The sequence below is a fragment of the Mytilus galloprovincialis genome, chromosome 7 (assembly GCF_965363235.1).
Source record: "Mytilus galloprovincialis chromosome 7, xbMytGall1.hap1.1, whole genome shotgun sequence".
NCBI lineage: Eukaryota > Metazoa > Mollusca > Bivalvia > Mytilida > Mytilidae > Mytilus > Mytilus galloprovincialis.
The window spans coordinates 681,554-696,707 of NC_134844.1; the positions used below are offsets into that span (position 1 = coordinate 681,554).

At 31.9% G+C, this 15,154-nt stretch overlaps 1 protein-coding gene across 1 annotated transcript in view; it reads left to right on the plus strand.

Moving 5' to 3' along the window:
• Positions 1-15,154, plus strand: part of LOC143082084 (DNA topoisomerase 3-beta-1-like) — a 77,906-nt gene that overhangs the window by 3,503 nt on the left and 59,249 nt on the right. The gene's annotated exons all lie outside the window — the stretch shown is intronic.

Consider the following 15,154-nt stretch of genomic DNA (forward strand, 5'->3'; position numbering starts at 1 on the left):
TGCTGTTTTTTGTTATTATCTTGAATATTATTATAGATAGAGATAAACTGTAAACAGCAATAATGTTCAGCAAAGTAAGATCTACAAATAAGTCAACATAACCAAAATGGTCAGTTGACCACTTTAGGAGTTATTGTCCTTTATAGTCAATTTTTAACCATTTTTTCGTAAATCTTGATAATCTTTACAAAAATCTCCTCCTCTGAAACTACCAGGCCAAATTTAAACAAACTTGGCCGCAATCATCATTGGGGTATCTAGTTTAAAAATTGTGTGGTGTGACCCGGCCAACCAACGAAGATGGCCGCCATGGCTAAAAATAGAACATAGGGGTAAAATGCAGTTTTTTGCTTATAACTCAAAAACCAAAGCATTTAGAGCAAATCTAACAGGGAGTAAAATTGTTAATCAGGTCAAGATCTATTTGCCATGGAATTTTCAGATGGATTGGACAAACTGCTGTTAGGTTGCTGCCCCTGAATTAGTCATTTTAAGGAAATTTTGCCGTTTTTTGTTATTATCTTGAATATTATTATAGATAGAGATAAACTGTAAAGGGAAACAATGTACAGCAAAGTAAGACCTAAAAATAAGTCAACATGACCTAAATGGTCAATTGACCCCATAAGGAGTTATTGCCCTTTATAGTCAATTTTTAACAATTTTCATAAAATTTGTAAATTTTAACTAACATTTTCCACTGAAGCTCTTAGGCCAAGTTCAATATAGATAGAATGATTGTAAGCAGCAATAATGTTCAGTAAAGTAAGATGTACAAACACATCACCATCACCAAAACACAATTTTGTCATGAATTCAAATGCGTCCTTTGTTTAATATTCACATAGACCAAGGTGAGCGACACAGGCTCTTTGGAGCCTCTAGTTATGGTATGATATGGTTTTTGTTTCTTTCATTTACATTGAGAAATAAAGAAACGATCAGTGTGTATTGTTCGTTTTAAAAAACTTGTTATTAATGTATATTTTGCATTATAAGCAGTCAACCTGATTACAAACTATCATTATTTGTAATCCGTGTGGAAAGAGGTCGGGTCAATTTCGAGTGTTATCTGACATCTAAAGATTTTTTAATCAGTTCAAACGTTGATATAACAATGAAAGGTCGACTGAACATGATCATGATAATTAATATTGCATTTTCTATAATTCAAAGCAGAATTCGGTTTATGAACGAGAAACCGTAAGCGTTTTCAATTTCGTTAGTTATGTATGTTGTCTACGTATTATCCTGGTTCCCGCTACTACGTTCCGGGCATTAGCTATTTGATATATGTGTTATATTATGATCGGGTACCAGTCAATCTACGCGTGTATGTGTATAAGACTCAGTTGACAAGAGCAGTAGGTTCTACCTGAGACTACTATGTGTTATAGTAGTCTCAGGTTCTACGTTGATGTTGGGAGAATTTTGATTAAACTCTAAATGCTCATAGAATAAGAAATATAATCTAAACTGAATTTACCTCCTTTTGAATAATTTATTGCAATATAAATATAAATCCCTTTTGACAAGAGAAGTCTGACTTTTGTCAGAAATATTTTGTTCACGTGTGCAAATGTAATCACATGTGGCAGCCATATTGGTTTGTTTACGAAATCTCTTGTGACGAAGCATCTGAACACATACTGGCAAAATACACTAAGGGACGACGCAGAATCTAAATCAACTTTAAAACATATGGATACTGAACATCTTCTTGTTGGCAAAAATCATCCAGTATGGACTATATTTGACAAGACAAAAGCCGAAGTTCGGAAAGCTATTATTAAAGCTAGAATAGTTTCAGGAACCTTTGTTCTGAATTCTGATCGAGCGAAATTTAATCAAGCACCGTCTTCAGTCTGCCAACTATGTAATCTTTCTGAGGAAAATATCTCTCATTTTCTCCTGGAGTGTCCAATTTTATCAAATACTAGAATTACATACTTTCAACCAATCAAGTCATTTGTTACTCAACATATAACAGCTGAAGTCTGGCACAGTGTCTTTCAATCTAAATCAAATATCATCAGGCTAATTATAGACTGTAGGCATTTCTCAAAAACACTAAGAGACGACAAGATAATGAATATGATAGAAACCAAAACAAGGGAGATGTGTTATAAACTGTATATCAAACGCTTAAAGTTGCTTGAGGCAATGGATGGTTGACGGTCTGAAACAAACAGTTTTTATTCCGTATAAGTTGTGTTTTAACGTTTATAAAAGACACTCGGATTTTATGTGTAAATAGAAAGAGTTTTCTTTTACTGTGTATTATACTGGTGGATATTAACTTTTAAAATATATATAACATACATATATTTTAATGTGTAAATAGTACTTTTACTTGGAGATAATCCTTGGTGTTCCTTATAAAGGAAGCTTATACGGAGAGAAGAAGAAGTTTACATATTTGTGAAGAAGCCTCTAGAACTATGACCTAAACATTAAAATAGTCTTCCGAAAACGTAAACTTTATGCAATACTATTTTATCAATCATGATTATTTTCATAAATTTGAAATTGATTATTTAAAGAAATAAAATTATAACAATTACGATTTTAGATTAGAGATTCTACACAGACATGCTTTGATCTATTTATAGCCAAATTAGTTTACCTGTGTGAAAATGTAAAAATGGATATTAATTTGTTTTATACTAAACAAGTAAAGACAAACTATGGATGGAAGATAATAATTCACATAAATATTTCAGGACATTTGATTTATTTTAATAAATATAGGATTTAAAAACTGCAAGTGCAAACAAATTTAATCATTACATAATCAGCTGATAATTTTTTACGCAAACATTGTGGTGATGGGCTATTGGTACTTTACGGAACGGAACGGAACGGAATTTCATTTAAGGTATCCAAAGGGGGCATTTATCAAAATTTCGAAAAATCTTTAAAACAAAACAAACTTTAAAATTTCTGTGTTTTACGGTTTTCCATATACAAATAACACAAATGTATACTTAATCTCATCCAGACTTGGGGTCAATTACATTGGAATGTAATTAATTAAATTACACATTACATTGCAAAAATGGTCAATTACACTAATTACACATTACACAGTTTTTGAAATGTAATTAATTAAATTACAATTACTTTACTAAAGTAATTAATTAAATTACACATTACATTTCATCACGATTTTTTTTAACAATATTTTACATGTTTATATAATGCATGTCTAAAATATTCATGTAAGCATATGTAGTTGAAGCATTGCATTTGATAATCATTTGATATAGTTATTTTAATGTTTTGTCAATTAGTCTGAATCTTCTGGTCTGAAAACAGCAATTGTAAATAGTCTTTCTACAGGAGCTAATGTTGTGCAAGATATTGCTTGATCGGGACATGGAAGTTTTATGATTAGAAGATCATTATATTGATAGGAGAGGGAATTTGTTCCCATTAACTGGCCAATACATCAAGGGGTATTTTGACATCTCAGAAATGAACTCCTTTGAATTAAACATAATATGAATAAATAAATTATAAATGAATTTAAAATATTTTTTTATTTTACTTTAAAAATATTAAAAAGTGTGCTTGTCACAATATTGATTTTTTTTTAGTACAAGCAATGTATATAATGTCTAAATATTAGCAATAGTTTGCTAATTAGATAAAATATCAGTAATAGTGGCATTGCCCCTGGACATTTTAATCTGATTAATTGCTGTTTGTTTTTACAGCTGTTAATTTTTAATTCTATAATCCTTTTGTGTATACTAATTTGACAAAATGATTGTATGCAGTGATTTTAAACTGTTTCAGAAAGATGTTTCACAGTGACACATTTTATTGTTTTGTTTAACAAGGTGTTTATTACTTATCAATCTATTTAGTTCAAGATCTTTCTTAAAAACTGAACAACCCTTATATATGATTATCACATTTTTTAAATTATAAGACTATTCAAAAAAAAAATCTGTAAGTCAAATAAATGGTATAAAAACTTCAGAACAAATACAGACTTCATATATTAAAAAAGAATTGATATTAGTATTTGAAAAATATATATAATTTTACAATTTATATTATTAAACACAAATCCTTAACTGTAACACCAAAAAAGTACATGTAATTGAAATGTAATTCAAAAGTAATTGAGCATTACATGCTTTTTTCAATGTAATTAATTAAATTACCATTACATGTAATTACAAAAATGCTCAATTACACATTACATTCAATTACATGGAAAATTGTAATGCATTACACTTAATTACCATTACATTTTTAATTACCCCATCCCTGATCTCATCTTCACAGGTGAAATGTGTAATAATGTATAACATCGGGAAATATTCTGTAGATGAATATGTCGGATTGTCCTGATAAATTATCATGAAATTAACGCATTTGCAAGTCATGCATTATGATATCTAGACTGACCTCACGTCGTCCTTGATTAGAGACAGTGATCAAGTTGAATCTGATTTAAACTTTTTAATTTATTTTTCCGTTCCGTTCCGTTCCGCAAAGTACCAATTGCTCTGAGGAATTGGTATTTAACGGAAAAAAACGGAAACAGACATCTTTAATGTAATAAAAGCAGTATGATAACAAAAATTGTCTGACACCTCTTTTTGCATGAGTGGTATGTGTTTTAGATAGCATTTTCGACTTGATCAATAATAAAAAATTTAACACAAAGGCAGGTTACACAAAAAGTCTTTCTCCTTCCATCGGTAATTATATTTTAAAAAAGAGGCCTTCAACAGCCCGTTCCGACGATGATTAGAGACAGTGATCAAGTTGAATCTGATTTAAACTTTTTAATTTATTTTTCCGTTCCGTTCCGTTCCGCAAAGTACCAATTGCTCTGAGGAATTGGTATTTAACGGAAAAAACGGAAACAGACATCTTTAATGTAATAAAAGCAGTATGATAACAAAAATTGTCTGACACCTCTTTTTGCATGAGTGGTATGTGTTTTAGATAGCATTTTCGACTTGATCAATAATACAAAATTTAACACAAAGGCAGGTTACACAAAATGTCTTTCTCCTTCCATCGGTAATTATATTTTAAAAAAGAGGCCTTCAACAGCCCGTTCCGACGATGATTAGAGACAGTGATCAAGTTGAATCTGATTTAAACTTTTTAATTTATTTTTCCGTTCCGTTCCGTTCCGCAAAGTACCAATTGCTCTGAGGAATTGGTATTTAACGGAAAAACGGAAACAGACAACTTTAATGTAATTAAAGCAGTATGATAACAAAAATTGTCTGACACCTCTTTTTGCATGAGTGGTATGTGTTTTAGATAGCATTTTCGACTTGATCAATAATACAAAATTTAACACAAAGGCAGGTTACACAAAAAGTCTTTCTCCTTCCATCGGTAATTATATTTTAAAAAAGAGGCCTTCAACAGCCCGTTCCGACGATGATTAGAGACAGTGATCAAGTTGAATCTGATTTAAACTTTTTAATTTATTTTTCCGTTCCGTTCCGTTCCGCAAAGTACCAATTGCTCTGAGGAATTGGTATTTAACGGAAAAAACGGAAACAGACATCTTTAATGCAATTAAAGCAGTATGATAACAAAAATTGTCCGACACCTCTTTTTGCATGAGTGGTATGTGTTTTAGATAGCATTTTCGACTTGATCAATAATAAAAAATTTAACACAAAGGCAGGTTACACAAAAAGTCTTTCTCCTTCCATCGGTAATTATATTTTAAAAAAGAGGCATTCAACAGCCCGTTCCGACGATGATTAGAGACAGTGATCAAGTTGAATCTGATTTAAACTTTTTAATTTATTTTTCCGTTCCGTTCCGTTCCGCAAAGTACCAATTGTTCTGAGGAATTGGTATTTAACGGAATCAACGGAAACAGACATCTATAATGTAATTGTACAAGATGTATTTGGAAACCCGACGCAACATTAGCCTGTTAAGTTTTAAGCAATAGAGATACAGCGCAACATGTGAAAAAAAACCCTCTTTTTTTACAAAAAACTCAATAACTCGAAAATATAAAAATGAATCATCACAAAAAAGTATACAGATCTTTAGATTAATATAACAAAGAAGTGTGTAAAGTTTTAAGCAATAATCATAAATCGTTTTTGAGATATGGTGCGACATGTAAACCCCCCCCCCCCCCCCCCCCCTCCTTTTTTTTTTACAAAATATTCAATAACTCAAAAATGAAATTTTGAATCATCACCAAAAAGTATACAGATATTAAGATTAATATAACTAAGAAGCATTTAAAGTTTTAAGCCATAATCAAGAATCGTATTTGAGATACGGTGCGACATGTGAAAAAAACACACCCCTGTTTTAGTTACAAAGTGCCATAACTCAAAAAGTTGTAATCTTATTTTCACAAAAAAGTATACAGATCATTTGACCATCATAAGAAACAACTATGTTAAGTTTCATGAAATTTGGATAAGTCGTTCTCAAGTTACGGTGCGACATGTTTACACCGGACAGACGGACAGACGGACGGACGGACGGACACTGGACATTTGTATACCATAATACGTTCCGTCAAAATTGACGGACGTATAAAAAATAACACAAAGACAGGTTAGACAAAAGGTCTTTCTACTTCCATTGGTAATTATAAATTTAAAAAGGGGCCTTCCGAAGATGATAAGAAACAGTGATCCCCATTTCCATTCTCAATTTTATATTAGAAACAAGGTCTCATAAATATTAAAACATATGTTTAAAATATATCTTCATAAAAATATGAGCACTAAACACTGGTTTACACTATAATAAAAAAATGTTTGCAAATTGTTAAAACATTTTCGGATTTATCAAAGCACTATAAAAAATGGTAACTCCTTAAAAGTCATAAAACCACAATAATGACTGCTGTTAATCAAAGTATTTATAAAAACTAAAAGTCTGTTCTGTTACAAAACCTATAGGCAAAGGTCTTACTATAATATCAGCGGTAAATTTCGGTTCTAGAGGTGCATTCCGTATTTAATCTGTTTTTTTTCTCCTATCTCCTGACGACAGCTGGTGTGTCCGTAGATATTGTTTAAATTTTCTATATTTTCACTTTTTAATTAGTTTACCTGCACAATGGCGCAGAAGCAATATTTATTTTTTGGCGCAAATGAAAAACTACAACTTTTAAGAATTGGCGCAAAAGCAATGCGTACTTAAATATCAATCAAATTTGACCGTGCCCACAAAACGATTGTTCAAATTACGAATAGTTTCAGCTTAAAATCCATGGCACTCTAAAATGTAGATTTTTTAAATCACATAAATTTCATATCGATATACGTATATTTGGATCTATGCAATATGTTTATCTGGACATCAGCATGCTAGCTCAGTTCCGTCATTTCAATAACATGGATGGCAATATGTTTGATTGATCTAACCATACGTTAACCAGTGTCCTTTGAATACAGTGATCATGCATGATGTGAACATTTTTTTCTATAGACATAGGTAGATTTGATTAATCCAAATAATATAGGTATAAAGCATACCGGTGTCCATGCAATTCATAATGCAAAACAACAACATATAGAAATAAATTATGGTTTTTTTTTATGAAATGTATGTGCTTATGCAACATTATCAAACTGCTGTAATGCATTAGTTATAAACTTTGAAAGAACCGATGACTTTTCATTCGTTTTTAAACTCAAATGTACTTAAATAGCACATTTTAAACCGTAAGAAATTGGTTTATCTCTCGAAAAAACCTGAACTGTTCTCGAAAAAACCCGAACTGCTCTCGAAAAAACTTGGACAGATGGAAATGAATATACCCTTAAAATTGCCTTTTAATTACAATAACTAAAACTTTTGTTATAGCATATGTAAATGTAAGGATATAAAGACATCATGTGTGCATGCTCTTTGAAATTTGCATTGGTATGTGTATAGAAATTGCTTTTTTCTATATTTTGGCATAAAAGCATTATTAGGCCAAATCAAACTTTTTTAACTGCAAAGTATGTATGGTTGGCAACATCCTTTCATCACAAATACTTACTTAACTTGTTTGATCTTGTAAATTTAGTTTAAGCATTTATTTTACGTGTTAAAGGAAAACATGTCTGTTTGTTTACATTTTTAGTCTCTCGAAAAAAACTGGACGCTCTCGAAAAAACCCGATCAAATCACTCGAAAAAACACGGTCTCAACCGGACACTATACCTACGGTGGTAATACTGATACGTATTATTACATATCAGTAAAAAAAAATCTACAAACAGTATGTTAATAAAGAGTTATGAAGTAAAATGTACATGGGACAAAATCACAAAAAATACATAGAATAATACAAATTATCAATGAACAGGTGTTATATGTCAGTTTGGTATGGTCAAGACGTTTGGTAAAGATAACATCCTTTTAAGAGAGTTATCTCGCCTTAACCAGTTATGGGGTTTTTCGTATTGCGGATTGCATTCGTATTTGTATGATATGTTAGTTGATTTGTTCTCTTGATTTATTGTTACCATTCCATGTAGATGTGTTTTTGAAGAATAGAATTTATTAACTTGAATATTCGTTTATTATCTATGCCAGAAAGGAGCATTAAACAGGGCTTTACTTGACAGTCGATGTAGAGTCTGCAACAAAAAACGAATCATAGTATATTTTTAGCATTCTTTTAAACACATACAGTAGACGACTTTAGTTTTAATACCGATTTTGCCGCAAATACTAATATTCTCTTAGAAATCAAAGACGGTTACTTCGAAGTCGATAATAGGGCTATCTTAACTAGTTATCGTAAGTGTATACTAAGATAGCCGTTAAATTGTTAAGATAACCCACGAGGGGATTGTAGATACTCTCTTATCACCATCGTAATCTTCTTGTAAAGCGTTTTCTCTTAAATGAAACTTAAGATAGGTTTTCATGATACAGGGGCCCGCGGTAACAAGAAACTTCTCTTAAAGTCTTCGTAAGTCATAGTTTACGATTACACAAAGAATGCATTAAGGGTCCTTTTAAAAGTGTATCAAAAAGCATTCTATTTTCGTTCTTTTCTTTCCCATAACTTCGTTTGATAAAACCCTTAAAACATTCTTAGTCTAAGCGCACTTATTAATTTTCGGACTTATCCGACAACGTTTTCTTTGAAATTCTTTGATTTACATGTTAGTTTGTCCCGAAAAAATCTAGTGAAATGTTTGTATCGTAGGGCTATCATGACTAGCAGTGACACGGACAGTGAATTAAATGTATGCAATTACTTTTGCAAATAATCTTAGTACATGTTTTCAATTTGTTTCTTAATCCGTTATAAATCAAGAGGACTTGAGCGGCCAAGCAATACACGTACAGTTTCATTCCCTGACATTCCTCATGTGTAAAATAAAGGTCATTTTCATTCTAAGATAGGTTGATGTGTGGGTAGAACCGCACTTACATTAAAATGTTTTTTCACAAGACGACGGGCGTATCATGCGCTCATGGCGCAGCTGTTTATTTAAATATTGATCCAGTCGAAATGCTATCTAAAACACTTACCACTCATTCAAAAAAGAAGGGTCTGACTTGTTTTTATCATACTGCCTTTATTACATTATAGATGTCTGTTTCCGTTGATTCCGTTAAATACCAATTCCTCAGAGCAATTGGTACTTTGCGGAACGGAACGGAACGGAAAAATAAATTAAAAAGTTTAAATCAGATTCAACTTGATCACTGTCTCTAATCATCGTCGGAACGGGCTGTTGAAGGCCTCTTTTTTAAAATATAATTACAGATGGAAGGAGAAAGACTTTTTGTGTAACCTGCCTTTGTGTTAAATTTTTTATTATTGATCAAGTCGAAAATGCTATCTAAAACACATACCACTCATGCAAAAAGAGGTGTCAGACATTTTTTTTATCATACTGCTTTAATTACATTAAAGTTGTCTGTTTCCGTTTTTTCCGTTAAATACCAATTCCTCAGAGCAATTGGTACTTTGCGGAACGGAACGGAACGGAAAAATAAATTAAAAAGTTTAAATCAGATTCAACTTGATCACTGTCTCTAATCATCGTCGGAACGGGCTGTTGAAGGCCTCTTTTTTAAAATATAATTACCGATGGAAGGAGAAAGACTTTTTGTGTAACCTGCCTTTGTGTTAAATTTTGTATTATTGATCAAGTCGAAAATGCTATCTAAAACACATACCACTCATGCAAAAAGAGGTGTCAGACAATTTTTGTTATCATACTGCTTTAATTACATTAAAGATGTCTGTTTCCGTTTTTTCCGTTAAATACCAATTCCTCAGAGCAATTGGTACTTTGCGGAACGGAACGGAACGGAAAAATAAATTAAAAAGTTTAAATCAGATTCAACTTGATCACTGTCTCTAATCATCGTCGGAACGGGCTGTTGAAGGCCTCTTTTTTAAAATATAATTACCGATGGAAGGAGAAAGACTTTTTGTGTAACCTGCCTTTGTGTTAAATTTTGTATTATTGATCAAGTCGAAAATGCTATCTAAAACACATACCACTCATGCAAAAAGAGGTGTCAGACAATTTTTGTTATCATACTGCTTTTATTACATTAAAGATGTCTGTTTCCGTTTTTTCCGTTAAATACCAATTCCTCAGAGCAATTGGTACTTTGCGGAACGGAACGGAACGGAAAAATAAATTAAAAAGTTTAAATCAGATTCAACTTGATCACTGTCTCTAATCATCGTCGGAACGGGCTGTTGAAGGCCTCTTTTTTAAAATATAATTACCGATGGAAGGAGAAAGACTTTTTGTGTAACCTGCCTTTGTGTTAAATTTTATATTATTGATCAAGTCGAAAATGCTATCTAAAACACATACCACTCATGCAAAAAGAGGTGTCAGACAATTTTTGTTATCATACTGCTTTAATTACATTAAAGATGTCTGTTTCCGTTTTTTCCGTTAAATACCAATTCCTCAGAGCAATTGGTACTTTGCGGAACGGAACGGAACGGAAAAATAAATTAAAAAGTTTAAATCAGATTCAACTTGATCACTGTCTCTAATCATCATCGGAACGGGCTGTTGAAGGCCTCTTTTTTAAAATATAATTACCGATGGAAGGAGAAAGACTTTTTGTGTAACCTGCCTTTGTGTTAAATTTTGTATTATTGATCAAGTCGAAAATGCTATCTAAAACACATACCACTCATGCAAAAAGAGGTGTCAGACAATTTTTGTTATCATACTGCTTTTATTTCATTAAAGATGTCTGTTTCCGTTTTTTCCGTTAAATACCAATTCCTCAGAGCAATTGGTACTTTGCGGAACGGAACGGAACGGAAAAATAAATTAAAAAGTTTAAATCAGATTCAACTTGATCACCGTCTCTAATCATCGTCGGAACGGGCTGTTGAAGGCCTCTTTTTTAAAATATAATTACCGATGGAAGGAGAAAGACTTTTTGTGTAACCTGCCTTTGTGTTAAATTTTATATTATTGATCAAGTCGAAAATGCTATCTAAAACACATACCACTCATGCAAAAAGAGGTGTCAGACAATTTTTGTTATCATACTGCTTTAATTACATTAAAGATGTCTGTTTCCGTTTTTTCCGTTAAATACCAATTCCTCAGAGCAATTGGTACTTTGCGGAACGGAACGGAACGGAAAAATAAATTAAAAAGTTTAAATCAGATTCAACTTGATCACTGTCTCTTATCAAGGACGACGTGAGGTCAGTCTAGATATCATAATGCATGACTTGCAAATGCGTTAATTTCATGATAATTTATCAGGACAATCCGACATATTCATCTACAGAATATTTCCCGATGTTATACATTATTACACATTTCACCTGTGAAGATGAGATTAAGTATACATTTGTGTTATTTGTATATGGAAAACCGTAAAACACAGAAATTTTAAAGTTTGTTTTGTTTTAAAGATTTTTCGAAATTTTGATAAATGCCCCCTTTGGATACCTTAAATGAAATTCCGTTCCGTTCCGTTCCGTTCCGTAAAGTACCAATAGCCTGGTGATGTAACTGATAAAAATCACTCCATCAATCCTCGTGCCCTTTCACATATTAAGCAATAGATCTACTTATTATTGTAGCATATTCAACGAATATACATTCATCGTCTAATTGAATATCACAGGTAATCGGATATTTTTAGCTGACATTTTGGGTATCTGATTGGCTGAAGTCTACTGTCATGACTGTACTACTATAAAGATAATAAATAGTATTTTTTCCACTAATTTATTGACATAATACTTGTTGTAACATATTATATTTTATATTTTTGTATGCTATTAAATCATTTAAAGGACAATATACTATTTTTTTTTCACAAAGACCAACAAACAGGTTGTGCCGCCACCCCCCCCCCCCCCTTTTCCCATTATGAGTGGTGTCCCTTAAATGAAGGACTGTACCTAAAACAAGGGGTCATTTTAATGTTGAAAGATTTTTAACTCAAAAGTGGGAAAATTCATTATATTTGGAACAACTTTTCTAAATAAGGGGTCAAATTAATAAAGAAGATATATAAGTTTAGAAACATCACAAAATTCTTTTGACATATTTAAATTTTTGACCATTTAATACTTAATAGATGCATAGTCCTTGGGGAAACGTTTCATCAAATAATATGAATATAAAGGTGCTCATTTTTTACAGTGGGTTGTAATGTTCTTCCAATGAGGGTTACCCCTCATTTGGAGTGTTGTTCCCAACCCGTTAAAGGTCCATCTTTGTGCATAATTCAAAATTGGAAATTTGAACAAGCATCTAATATTCTTACACAAATAAATAAACTCTGGTTTGTTAGCTACATGTTCATCTTTTGTAATGATTTAATAACTAGAATCATGCAAACAGACTTAAGAAAAAGGCATGTAAGTTCATTATATAAATATGACACTTTTTCTAGACAATCCAGATCGTGCAAAATACTTAGCTAAAAATTGTAATGTTTAAAATTGTTGTTGTGCACTAAAAAAAAACCATGGGAACTTTCAAAAGTTGGCGGGTATCTATGTAACAAGTCTTACTATCTTTATGTCCCATTTATGGGCATTATGTTTTCTGGTCTGTCCGTCCGTCCTGCTTCAGGTTAAAGTTTATGGTCGAGGTAGTTTTTTATGAAGTTGAAATCCAATCAACTTGAAACTTAGTACACATGTGTTCCTTATGATATCATCTTTCTAATTTTACTGCCAAATTAAAGATATTACCTAATTTTCACAGTCCACTGAACATAAAAAATGATTGTACGGATGGTAAATCCATGTACTTATGACACATTCTTGTTTGAAGAAAAAAAAATACATCATAACGATAATGGAACAAAGCAGCCTGTGTTAGTGGGGCTTCTTTTATGGTAATTCAAGTTACCTTTTATTCATCTTCTTCCACAACAGAGCTATCAGCTCTTGGATTTGTACCTGTTAAGAATCGTATACTAAATTTTATTTTTATATAAATAAATTTATATTAGATTGGGGTTGCATCATTTTCTTCTATTGTCATGATTGTCATGATTGTCTTAATTGCAAATATGGGAAGTGGTTAAAATGCTAATGAGACAGCTATTATAAATGACCACCAGATGTCTTAATTAAAAACTCCTCTTTCATTCATACCAGTAAATTACTTTATCATGTTTATACTGAAAAATAATTTTGCTTGGAGTTAGAAAAAATAAGGTCATCAAAAGAGTTGACATGTTACTATGTACATTTGCCATTATGTTACTTGATGTTCTTGCAATACACACAGTACGGTGACTAGTCAATCTTTGTGAACTACTTTTCATAGGATGGGAGTCATTGAATATGCGTATATATAATCAATAATTAAAAATAGTCTACTTATGTTAATAAGGAACAGTTCTTTTATGTCTTAAAAATGCATTACATGGCGAGGTACAGAAAATATACTGAAACAGTAGACTATGGGTGACTATAGGGGAACTAGGTATAAGAGAACTCTTAATCTTAAATACTACAAACCACCTCTGTACTATGGAAGATAATGATATAACTGGACTAGAAATGCACACAACCTGTAATTAACTGCTTTTACAGCGCTTTTGCGCTTTGATTCTAGTTTCAAGACAATAACTTGTGTGTAATTGTATGGATCTCTCTGAAATTATACCACAATGTACCATATAACAAAGGGGAGGCTGGGATTAAGTTTTGGGTTGATTGCCCAAAATATGTAGGCATTAGGGGCCAAAAAAGGGCCAAAAAGAAGCATGTTTCTAGTTTCCAAACAATCATGACAATAACATGGATCTCTATAAAATTGTACTACAAGCATGACAAGGTTCAATACTACAAAGGAAAGCATGGGATTGAGTTTAAGGGTTGTTGCTCCAAGGGGGTTTCAAAAAGTGGGGTGTGGGGAATTTTTTGTTTTCCATTTTTTGAAGGGCTTCCTTTTTTTCAAAATTTTTCAAATTTCGAATTTTGAAAAGTTTCAAGAAATCTCCAATTGCACAGTATTGCATGTATTGTGCAATAGATTTGTTAGATCTTTGACCACATTAAATTTTTGAAAAAAACCTATATTATGTCAAAAATTTGATCACAATCCAAATTCAGACAGAATCAAGAATATTGTGACCAAATTTGCCCCAACTGTTCAGGGTTCAACCATTGGGGTCGTATAAAGCTGTGCCCTGCGGAGCACCTGGTTAAAAATGAATTAGTATTAAGTTCCTTTCTTAGACTGATAGATATAAATTTTATTCAAAGTCTCGTGCAAACAAGACCGGAAATGGAAGTAGATTTCTGCACAGATCTGGAAATTTAAAAACATGACAAAAAAATATTCCCGATTATTTTTTTTTTTTTTTTTTTTTTTTTTTTTTTTATTGAATTTTCTACTGTAATAGGGGACTTCGTCCCCATTATATATAGAAAGAAAAACATCTACTGATTCTGTTCATATGCATGATCACAGGAGTTTGAAATCTGATCAATAAGGGGTAAAAATATACCAAACTTGACTATCACAGTAGAGCTTCTCTCAAACTTTATTGAATAGTCCAGAGAACTCTGAAAATAATGTTGACCTATAAAAGAATATCATAGATGAATGATAGGTCCACCACCGAAATGGAGAAACTTGAATTTAGTGCTCCTTAAAAGGAGGAACTTGCATAAAAACAAAACAATTCCAAAATCTTTCCTTTACAC